General features: G+C 39.5%; 1 non-coding gene across 1 annotated transcript; it reads right to left on the bottom strand.

Annotated features, from left to right (window-relative positions):
* Positions 1 to 214: 214 nt before the first annotated feature.
* LOC141680173 (small nucleolar RNA R71) lies at positions 215 to 321 on the bottom strand. The gene has a single exon (XR_012558278.1). It is a non-coding gene; the product is annotated as a small nucleolar RNA R71 (small nucleolar RNA).
* Between the last annotated feature and the right edge of the window lie 8555 nt (positions 322 to 8876).

The following is an 8876-nucleotide window of genomic DNA, read 5'->3' as shown; positions in this document are numbered from 1 at the left end:
CCCCAACATGCACATCAGGAATTTTGTCGAGATCTATAGTACTTTCATATATAATGGTGTGACTGATGAGGCTATCAAGCTGAGGCTTTTCTAATTCTCTCTGAGGGATAAAGCTAAGGACTGGTTACATTCTGAACCAGCTGGGTCCATCACTACTTGGCAAGATATTGCGCAAAAGTTTCTGGTGAAGTTCTATCCAATGGCGAAGACTGCAGCTATGAGGAGTGCTCTTACTCAATTTACGCAGCAACCAACAGAATCTATGTGCGAAGCTTGGGAGCGCTACAAGGAGATATTGAGAAAGTGTCCACATCATGGTATGCCTGACTGGATGGTGATCACTGGTTTCTATAATGGTTTGGGGGCCAAATCTCGGTCCATGCTCGATGCAGCAGCTGGAGGCGCCTTGTGGGCCAAAAGCTATACTAAGGCTTATAATCTTATTGAAACTATGGCTACAAATGAGCATCAAAACCCAACTCAAAGGATGATTCCTGGGAAGGTAGTAGGTATTCTGGAAGTTGATGCAGCTACAGCTATTGCAGCGCAGCTCCAAGTGTTGTCTTTGAAGGTCGATTCTTTAGCCACCTATGGAGTCAATCATATAGCTATGGTCTGTGAGCTTTGTGCAGGTTTTCATGCTACGGATCAGTGTTCTCTTGTTAATGAATCAGTTCAGTATGTGAATAATTATCAGCGACCGCAACAGCCTGTGCCAGCTACTTATCATCCTAACAACAGAAATCATCCCAATTTCAGCTAGAGCAATACTCAGAATGCTATTCAGCAACCATATCAGCAAGGCATGAGTAAACAGTTTAATCCACCTGGATTCCAGCAACCACAGCATTATGCTCAAAGGCAATCATATCCTCAACAAGGAGGTGTTGCTCCACCTTCTAGTGCTGATTTCGAGGAACTCAAGCTGTTGTGCAAAAGTCAGGCTGTTTCTATCAAGACATTAGAAAATCAAATCGGTCAAATAGCCAATACAGTGTTCAATCGTCAACCTGGCACACTTTCCAGTGATACTGAAGTACCAGGCAGGAAGGAAGCTAAAGAGCAAGTCAAAGTTATTACCTTAAGGTCTGGAAAAGTTGCTGATGCAGAAAAAGCGACAGACGGAGAAGCTGAAGTTGTTGATTAAGAACAGAAGCAAAAGGAGAAAGCGGCGGAACCAAGGAAGACTACTGTTGAACACACTCTACCTGAGGGTAATACAGGGGAGAAACAGCTCTATCCTCCACCACCTTTCCCTAAGAGATTGCAACAACAAAAGCTGGATAAGCAGTTCAGTAAGTTTCTGGAGGTGTTCAAGAAACTTCACATCAATATACCTTTCGCTGAGGCTCTGGAACAAATGCCTAGTTATGCGAAATTCATGAAGAGTATTCCTTCAAGGAAGGTGAAACTGGATGACCTTGAGACCGTTGCTCTAACGGAAGAGTGCAGTGATGTGCTGCAACAAAAATTACCTCTAAAGCTTAAAGATCCATGTAACTTCACCATTCCTTGCACCATTGGCAAGTTGTCTTTTGACAAATGCCTGTGCGATTTGGGAGCAAGCATCAATCTGATGTCATTGTCTATCTTCAAAAAGTTGAATTTGCCTGATCCAAAGCCCACTTACATGTCTCTACAATTGGCTGATCGTTCTATTACATATCCATGAGGCATAGTGGAGGACGTGTTAGTAAAGGTGGATAAGCTCTTCTTCCCTACAGACTTTGTCATTTTGGATTTCGAGGAAGATAAGAAGATCCCCATAATCTTGGGAAGACCTTTCTTGGCTACAGGTCGTACCTTGATAGATGTGCAGAAAGGTGAACTTACTATGAGGGTGCAGGATCAGGATGTGACATTCAATGTATTCAAGGCTATGAAATTCCCTACAGAAGACGAGGAATGCTTAAAGTGGATTTGATTGATTCTGCGGTAACTTCAGAACTTGATCATATGCTAATGTCTGATGCATTAGATAAAGCCTTAGTGGGGGAGTTTGACAGTGATCATAAGTTTGGCCCGAAAGCTAGACATGCCATTTGAATCTCTTGGTACTTCTGATCTCAAGAATGCTGAATGAAAGCTCAAACCATTTATTGAGAAAGCACCTACTTTGGAGCTTAAACCATTGCCTGAACACTTGAGGTATGCCTTTTTAGGTGATGCATCTACTTTTCCTATTATTATTGCATCTGTCCTTTCAGGTAGTGAGGAGGACAAGCTCTTGAGGATCTTGAGAGAATTCAAATTGGCTATTGGATGGACTATAGCAGATATCAAAGGGATCTGCCCTTCATACTGTATGCATAAAATTCTGCTAGAGGAAGGTAGTAAAAGTCGACTGTTGAGCAATAGCGACGACTTAATCCTATCATAAAAGAAGTTGTGAAAAAAGAAATTCTGAAGTGGCTAGATGCAGGAATCATATATCCTATTTCTGACAATTCTTAGGTGAGCCTCGTGCAATGTGTACCTAAGAAAAGAGGTATAATTGTGGTAGCAAATGAGAAGAACGTGCTCATCCCCACTCGAACAGTCACAGGATGGAGGGTATGCATGGATTATAGAAAGTTGAATAAGGCCACGAGAAAAGATCACTTCCCTATTCCATTTATTGATCAGATGCTTGACAGGTTGGCCGGTCATGAGTATTATTATCTTTTGGATGGCTATTCGGGGTATAATCATATTTGCATTGCACCAGAGGATCAAGAAAAGACTACCTTCACTTGTCCATTTGGCACGTTTGCTTTTCGCAGAGTTTCGTTTGGCTTATGTGGCGCACCTTCCACTTTTCAGAGATGTATGATGGCTATATTCTCTGATATGATTGGAAATAATGTTGAAGTGTTCATGGATGACTTCTCCGTCTTTGGACATTCGTATGATGAATGTTTGAATAATCTCCGTGCGGTGCTCAAAAGGTGTGTGGAAACTAATTTGGTGCTCAATTGGGAAAAATGTCACTTTATGGTGCGTGAAGGCATTATTCTTGGGCATAAAGTCTCTAGCAAGGGTCTTGAGGTGGACAAAGCCAAGGTGGGAGTCATAAAAAATCTTCCACCACCTATTTCTGTGAAAGGAATCCGTAGTTTTCTTGGTTATGTGGGTTTTTATCGGCGTTTCATTAAGGACTTCTCGAAGATATCTAAGCCGTTGTGCAACTTGCTCGAGAAGGATGTGCCTTTCAAATTTGATGATGAATTTTTGGCGGCATTCGAGACTCTCAAGAAGAGTTTGATAATTGTACCAGTTATTACGGCACCTGATTGGACAGAGCCTTTTGAGATGATGTGTGATGCGAGTGATTATGTGGTGGAAGCAGTTCTTGGGCAGCACAAGAATAATCTTTTTCATGTGGTCTACTATGCTAGTAAGACTCTAAATGGAGCTCAAATGAACTACACCACTACTGAGAAGGAGCTCTTGGCTATAGTCTTTGGTTTCGAAAAATGTCTATCTTATCTGCTTGGGACAAAGGTGACAGTATTCACTGATCATGCTGCCATTCGCTATTTGGTCTCAAAGAAGGATTCGAAGCCTAGACTTATTCGTCGGGTGCTCTTGCTACAGGAATTTGAGTTAGAGATCAAGGATCGAAAAGGTACTGAGAATCAAGTAGCTGACCATCTCTCTAGATTGGAGAATCCCGATTCTACTTCACATGATAAGACATTGATCAACGAATCTTTTCTGGATGAGCAGTTGTTCGCAGTTCAGGAGGAAGAGCCATGGTTCGTAGATATTGTGAACTATCTTGTCAGCAATATTATGCCTCCTAATATGAATACAGCTCAAAAGAAGAAGTTTCTGCATGAGGTGAAGTGGTACATGTGGGATGAACCATATTTGTTTAGACAAGGAGCTGACCAGATCATCAGGAGATTTATCCCATTATGTGAGACGGAGGGGATATTACGAGACTTCCATTCCACAGTTTATGGTGGACATTATGGTGGTGAAAAGACAGCAGCTCATATTCTGCAAGCAGGTTTTTTCTGGCCTACTTTGTTCAAGGATGCTCATCAGTTCGTTTTAAGGTGTGATCGTTGCCAAAGAGTGGGGAATCTTACGAGGAAGGATGAGATATCGTTAAATGTGATGCTTAAAGTCGAGGTCTTTGATGTTTGGGGAATCGATTTCATGGGACCATTTGTCTCATCCTGCAATAATCAGTACATCTTGCTGACAATCAGTTATGTCTCAAAATGGGTAGAAGTCAAGGCTCTACCGACAAATAATGCAAAGGTAGTGTTGAATTTTCTTCATAAGCAGATTTTCACAAGGTTTGGAATGCCACGAGTAATCATAAGTGATGAGGGGTCGCATTTCTGCAACCGTAAGTTCACTTCTATAATGCAGCGCTATAATGTGAATCATCGTGTTGCTACTGCCTATCATCCACAAATGAATGGTCAAGCTGAAGTGTCTAATAGAGAGATCAAGCGCATTCTAGAGAAAGTTGTTTGTCCGTCAAGGAAGGATTGGTCTTTAAAGCTTGATGAAGCTATTTGGGATTATAGAACAACATACAAGACTCCACTTGGGATGTCCCCATTTCAACTTGTTTATGGTAAGGGATATCATTTACCTGCGGAGCTTGAGCATAAGGCTTATTGGGCGTTGAAGAAGTTGAACCTTGATCTAGATGCAGCTGTGAAGAAGCGAATGCTTCAGTTAAATAAACTTGATGAATTTCGACTCCAAGCGTACGAGAACAATAAAATATGCAAGGAAAAAGTGAAAAGGTGGCACGACAGGAAGCTATCTCCTAAGTTATTCGTGTCGGGGCAACAAGTTCTTTTATACAACTCTCGTCTCCGACTTTTTCCTGGAAAGTTGAAATCAAGGTGGTCCGGATCTTTTATTGTCAAAACTGTGTTTCCACATGGAGCGGTGGAGATTTTTGAGAATGATCCGGGCCAAGCAATTAAGGTTAATGGTCAGCGATTGAAGCATTACTATGGGGACACGGCAAACCGGGAAGTGGTTAGTGTCGTTTTATTGTCAACTTGAGCAAGGTACTCTACGTCACGCTAATGACGTAAAAGAAGTGCTTCTTGGGAGGCAACCCAAGATTTCTTATTATAGGAACCCTTAGAAGTCAGTAACCTATCAAAAAACACAAAAAAAATCAGAAAAATTGGGCAAGAAAAAAAAATTCCAGACACCCTCTCGGCGCCCGCTCAGCTCTGCGGAGCGGCCACTCAGGATGATGGGCGCACGTGCAGCTCTGCTGAGCGGCCGCTCAGCCCCCGACTGTCTGAATTTTTTTTAGCCTTATAAAAATCTAAAAAAAAAATCAGCAAAATTTAAAATAAAAACACAAACCCCCAACCCACAAATTCTTTTCCCATTAACCCACGTTTTCTCCCTCAAACTCCACTCCTAATCAATTTCTAACCCTAATCCCTACCCTATATATACATACAACTCCTCCATATACTCTCCCATATACTTTCAACCTTAAAACTCTCTCCCATATTCAAAAACACAACTCTTAAACACTTTTTCTCAGTTTCAATGGCACCCAAGAGATCACAAACTATTGATAGTAGCAACACCATTCCTACTGCTGATTCTTCGAGGGAAACTGCTGCGAGACCTCGTTTGTTTGATAGGGCAGCTGAGGAGGAGTATACTAGGCTTCTGGCTAAGCCGATTCTGAAGGAGAGGGGATTCTTACCATCGGGGAGGGATGGTGAGTTGTTGCCGATGATTGCTGAAAAGGGGTGGATTTCTTTTTGTGAGTTGCCGGAGGCGGTTCCGATGAGCGTGGTTCGTGAGTTTTATGCGAACGCAAAGGCTGAAAAGAATGGGTTTACTGTTGTTCATGGGCTTACTATGGATTATCATCCGGAGGCGATTCGCCGTGTGATTGGACAGCGACAGCGGAAGCCCACGGAGGAGAATTGGAATGAGAAGCTGTAACACCCCCAGATCCGGGGTCGGGGATCCGGGTCGTCACGGTCTTTCTTTCCACAATATCACTTCACTTAATTAATAATAATAACCTTATGCTGTGACCCCACACTAACACACACCACAACCCGTTATAGTCTCAGAGATGAAATTGAAATAAGTACAAGTCTTTGAATCCACAATTTAAAATTATTACAACCCAAAATGATTACTTGATAAATTTACAGTTAATTGCCATTATCTGCCACAAGTTATAATTATACATAATTGATTCTCAAAAATAGAATGCCTGATCTACCAATAGATCTACCTCTGCAGCTATAGCAGCCACAACATCATCGGGAAGACGCGGGACGCTTCCCACGTGCTTGCGCTGGGTCTGCTGGAGTCTGGCCATCTTTCCTAACTGTTGTTGTGTGATGAAGAAATAAAGCAAGAGTGAGCCTTACAGCTCGCAAGATAATATATAGTGATAACAATAATATAAGTATCTAAATGGATACTTACTAGAATCTTTTATCGTGTGTAAGATAATTACTAGTATATACTTACTAGTATATGAGCCTTCTCATAGTACTCATGAAAGTCTTGGTCAAAAGAAATGAACCAAGTTTGATATCTTAATGCGATGAAGTCGCAAAATATTCAGTATATATACATATATACTTTTCAAAATATTGGAAGTCCTCTTCCATGCATAATATACACAAAATCCCAGTGTATAACTGTATAAAAATATCGTTGCAAGGTGATCTCATATATCTAACCTTGTCTCAACGTTTTTCTGAAAATCTTTGTCATTCATAAGACAATTATTAATTAGATATAAGTTTAAAAGATGAGGTTACCAAATACCCCAATATACTTATATCTTTCCCAATACTACTTGAACTACCACCATTCAAGTTATAATCAGTTTCAAAAGTTCATCCCACTGATGAGACCACAAGATAAGACTTGAATAGATTCAATCTTTGAAATATTATTGAATGAAAAAGTTATGAGATACTTTATTTAGTCCCGATATATATATATCCACATATATATATCCCTTTAAACATTTCCTGGAATCTCTGTTATGCAAAGTATGAACAGAGTTTGAAACATCCAATGAATTTTGGAAAGGAAAAGAATTTTGGCATAAACCCGATATCTCGCTGATCAGGCAAAGATACCAATAAGTAACCTTTTCTACTGTAGATGGATGAATTCCTCACCGGTCATCACCCTGGCCGCATTAGGACCTCGCGCTCGACCGTACCCCGGTCCCTCACGCGTTGATGGACTGCCACCCAGCCACTTACACAATAATAGACCGTACCCCGGCCTGTCGCTTATGCCGACTCAATCAAATGGACTTACTTCCCGAACATTGGGCAAGTAATCAAATTGTTTTCTCAAAACAGCAACCTTGTTGCGAATATAAAATACACCACAGAGCCGGATTCCCCAGGTTTTGAGCGAGTATTTAAGTCCCCTTTAAAAAGGAAGATCTTAAATATAAAAAATGAGTTTTGGGATCCGCTCTGACTTTTAAAATCATTTTGAAGACTCGAAAACACTTTAAAGAGTGTTTGGAGTAAGGCTGATTTAATGGAGTAAATCAGTCCCCAGAATATTAGAAAATATCTGAATATTATTAATTAAATAATATTCCCATAAAGAATAATCTTTATAAAAAAATAATTGAAGTAGAAGTATTAAAATTTATACTTGAAACGAGTATTAAATAACCAAAGATATACTTATATGAAAGTATTATCTTTATTTGAATAATCGAAAATAAGTTTGATTATTGACATCTTATTCTTTAATAAAATAAAGAATATATCTCAGCAAATAATCGGAGTCATAGATCCTCAAATGAATATTCAAATAATATTCAATAAATAAAATAAGCTGAGTCATAATACCTCGAATGAATATTATAAATAATATTCATTAAATAAAATAAAGGAGTCATACATCCTCAATGAATATTCAAATAATATTCAATAAATAAAATAAAAAGTCATACGCCTTCGAATAATATTCGAAATAATATTCAATAATAAAATAAAGTTAAAGTTATCGAATAAACCTTATTCGATTTATAGTTTGGAAAACTATAACCATATATATATATATAAATATATATATATATATATCCATATCCATATATACAAGATTACTCGGGATCCTCGACTCCCGGTTTTAGAAAATATTTTCACCTTTGAGACCCTATACTAAGGGTATATGCAAGATACCGCTATCCTCTAGCATAGGTATTATCAACTGAACCAACAGATATATATTTCAAGAATATGAAACAGGCATGCATATATACCATATCACATGCTACAATATATCGCAAGAATTTGCTAAATAACCAACATGCATCTATCGCAAGATAATGCATATACAAGTGTATACATCACAACAACAGTATAACGGATAGAATACTTGCCTGAGCGACTTGGGGGTGAGAAAGGCTCGGGACGAGTCTGATAACCTATAAACAACAAGTAAGTTGGAATTAAACCAAAATCACTTGTAAATCTATGATTTAACTAACTTAGACTATAATGCTAGTTTTGCGCTCACCGATTCGCTTAAGTCACTCGGGTACCCTCGGCTCCACCATTTTTAATAATTTAACCTTTACGAGTTTTAAAGCGATTCCTTCGCGAATGACTTACCAACTGCCTAACACACTTACCATAAATGTTTCATACATTAATTCACCCTTTTTGATCTTTAACCTACATTCCAAAGTAAGGCGAGGGAAAAAGTTTCGTCCGCGAAACGCCGTTACTTGAAACGGTCGTTTCTCCTAAACCGTAAATCGGAATCGGACGAACTACATATCAAAACGAAGCTCGTAACATGAGCTATCTAAACATGGCAGTTGTCACAATCTAGCAGGGGGTTCTCGGGTCCTAATGCTATGCACAAAAACAGTCCAAAGAAAA

The sequence above is a fragment of the Apium graveolens genome, chromosome 1 (genome assembly GCF_009905375.1).
Source record: "Apium graveolens cultivar Ventura chromosome 1, ASM990537v1, whole genome shotgun sequence".
Lineage (NCBI taxonomy): Eukaryota > Viridiplantae > Streptophyta > Magnoliopsida > Apiales > Apiaceae > Apium > Apium graveolens.
The sequence above is the reverse complement of the archived record's forward strand: the minus strand, read 5'-3'. Positions and strand labels throughout refer to the sequence as shown.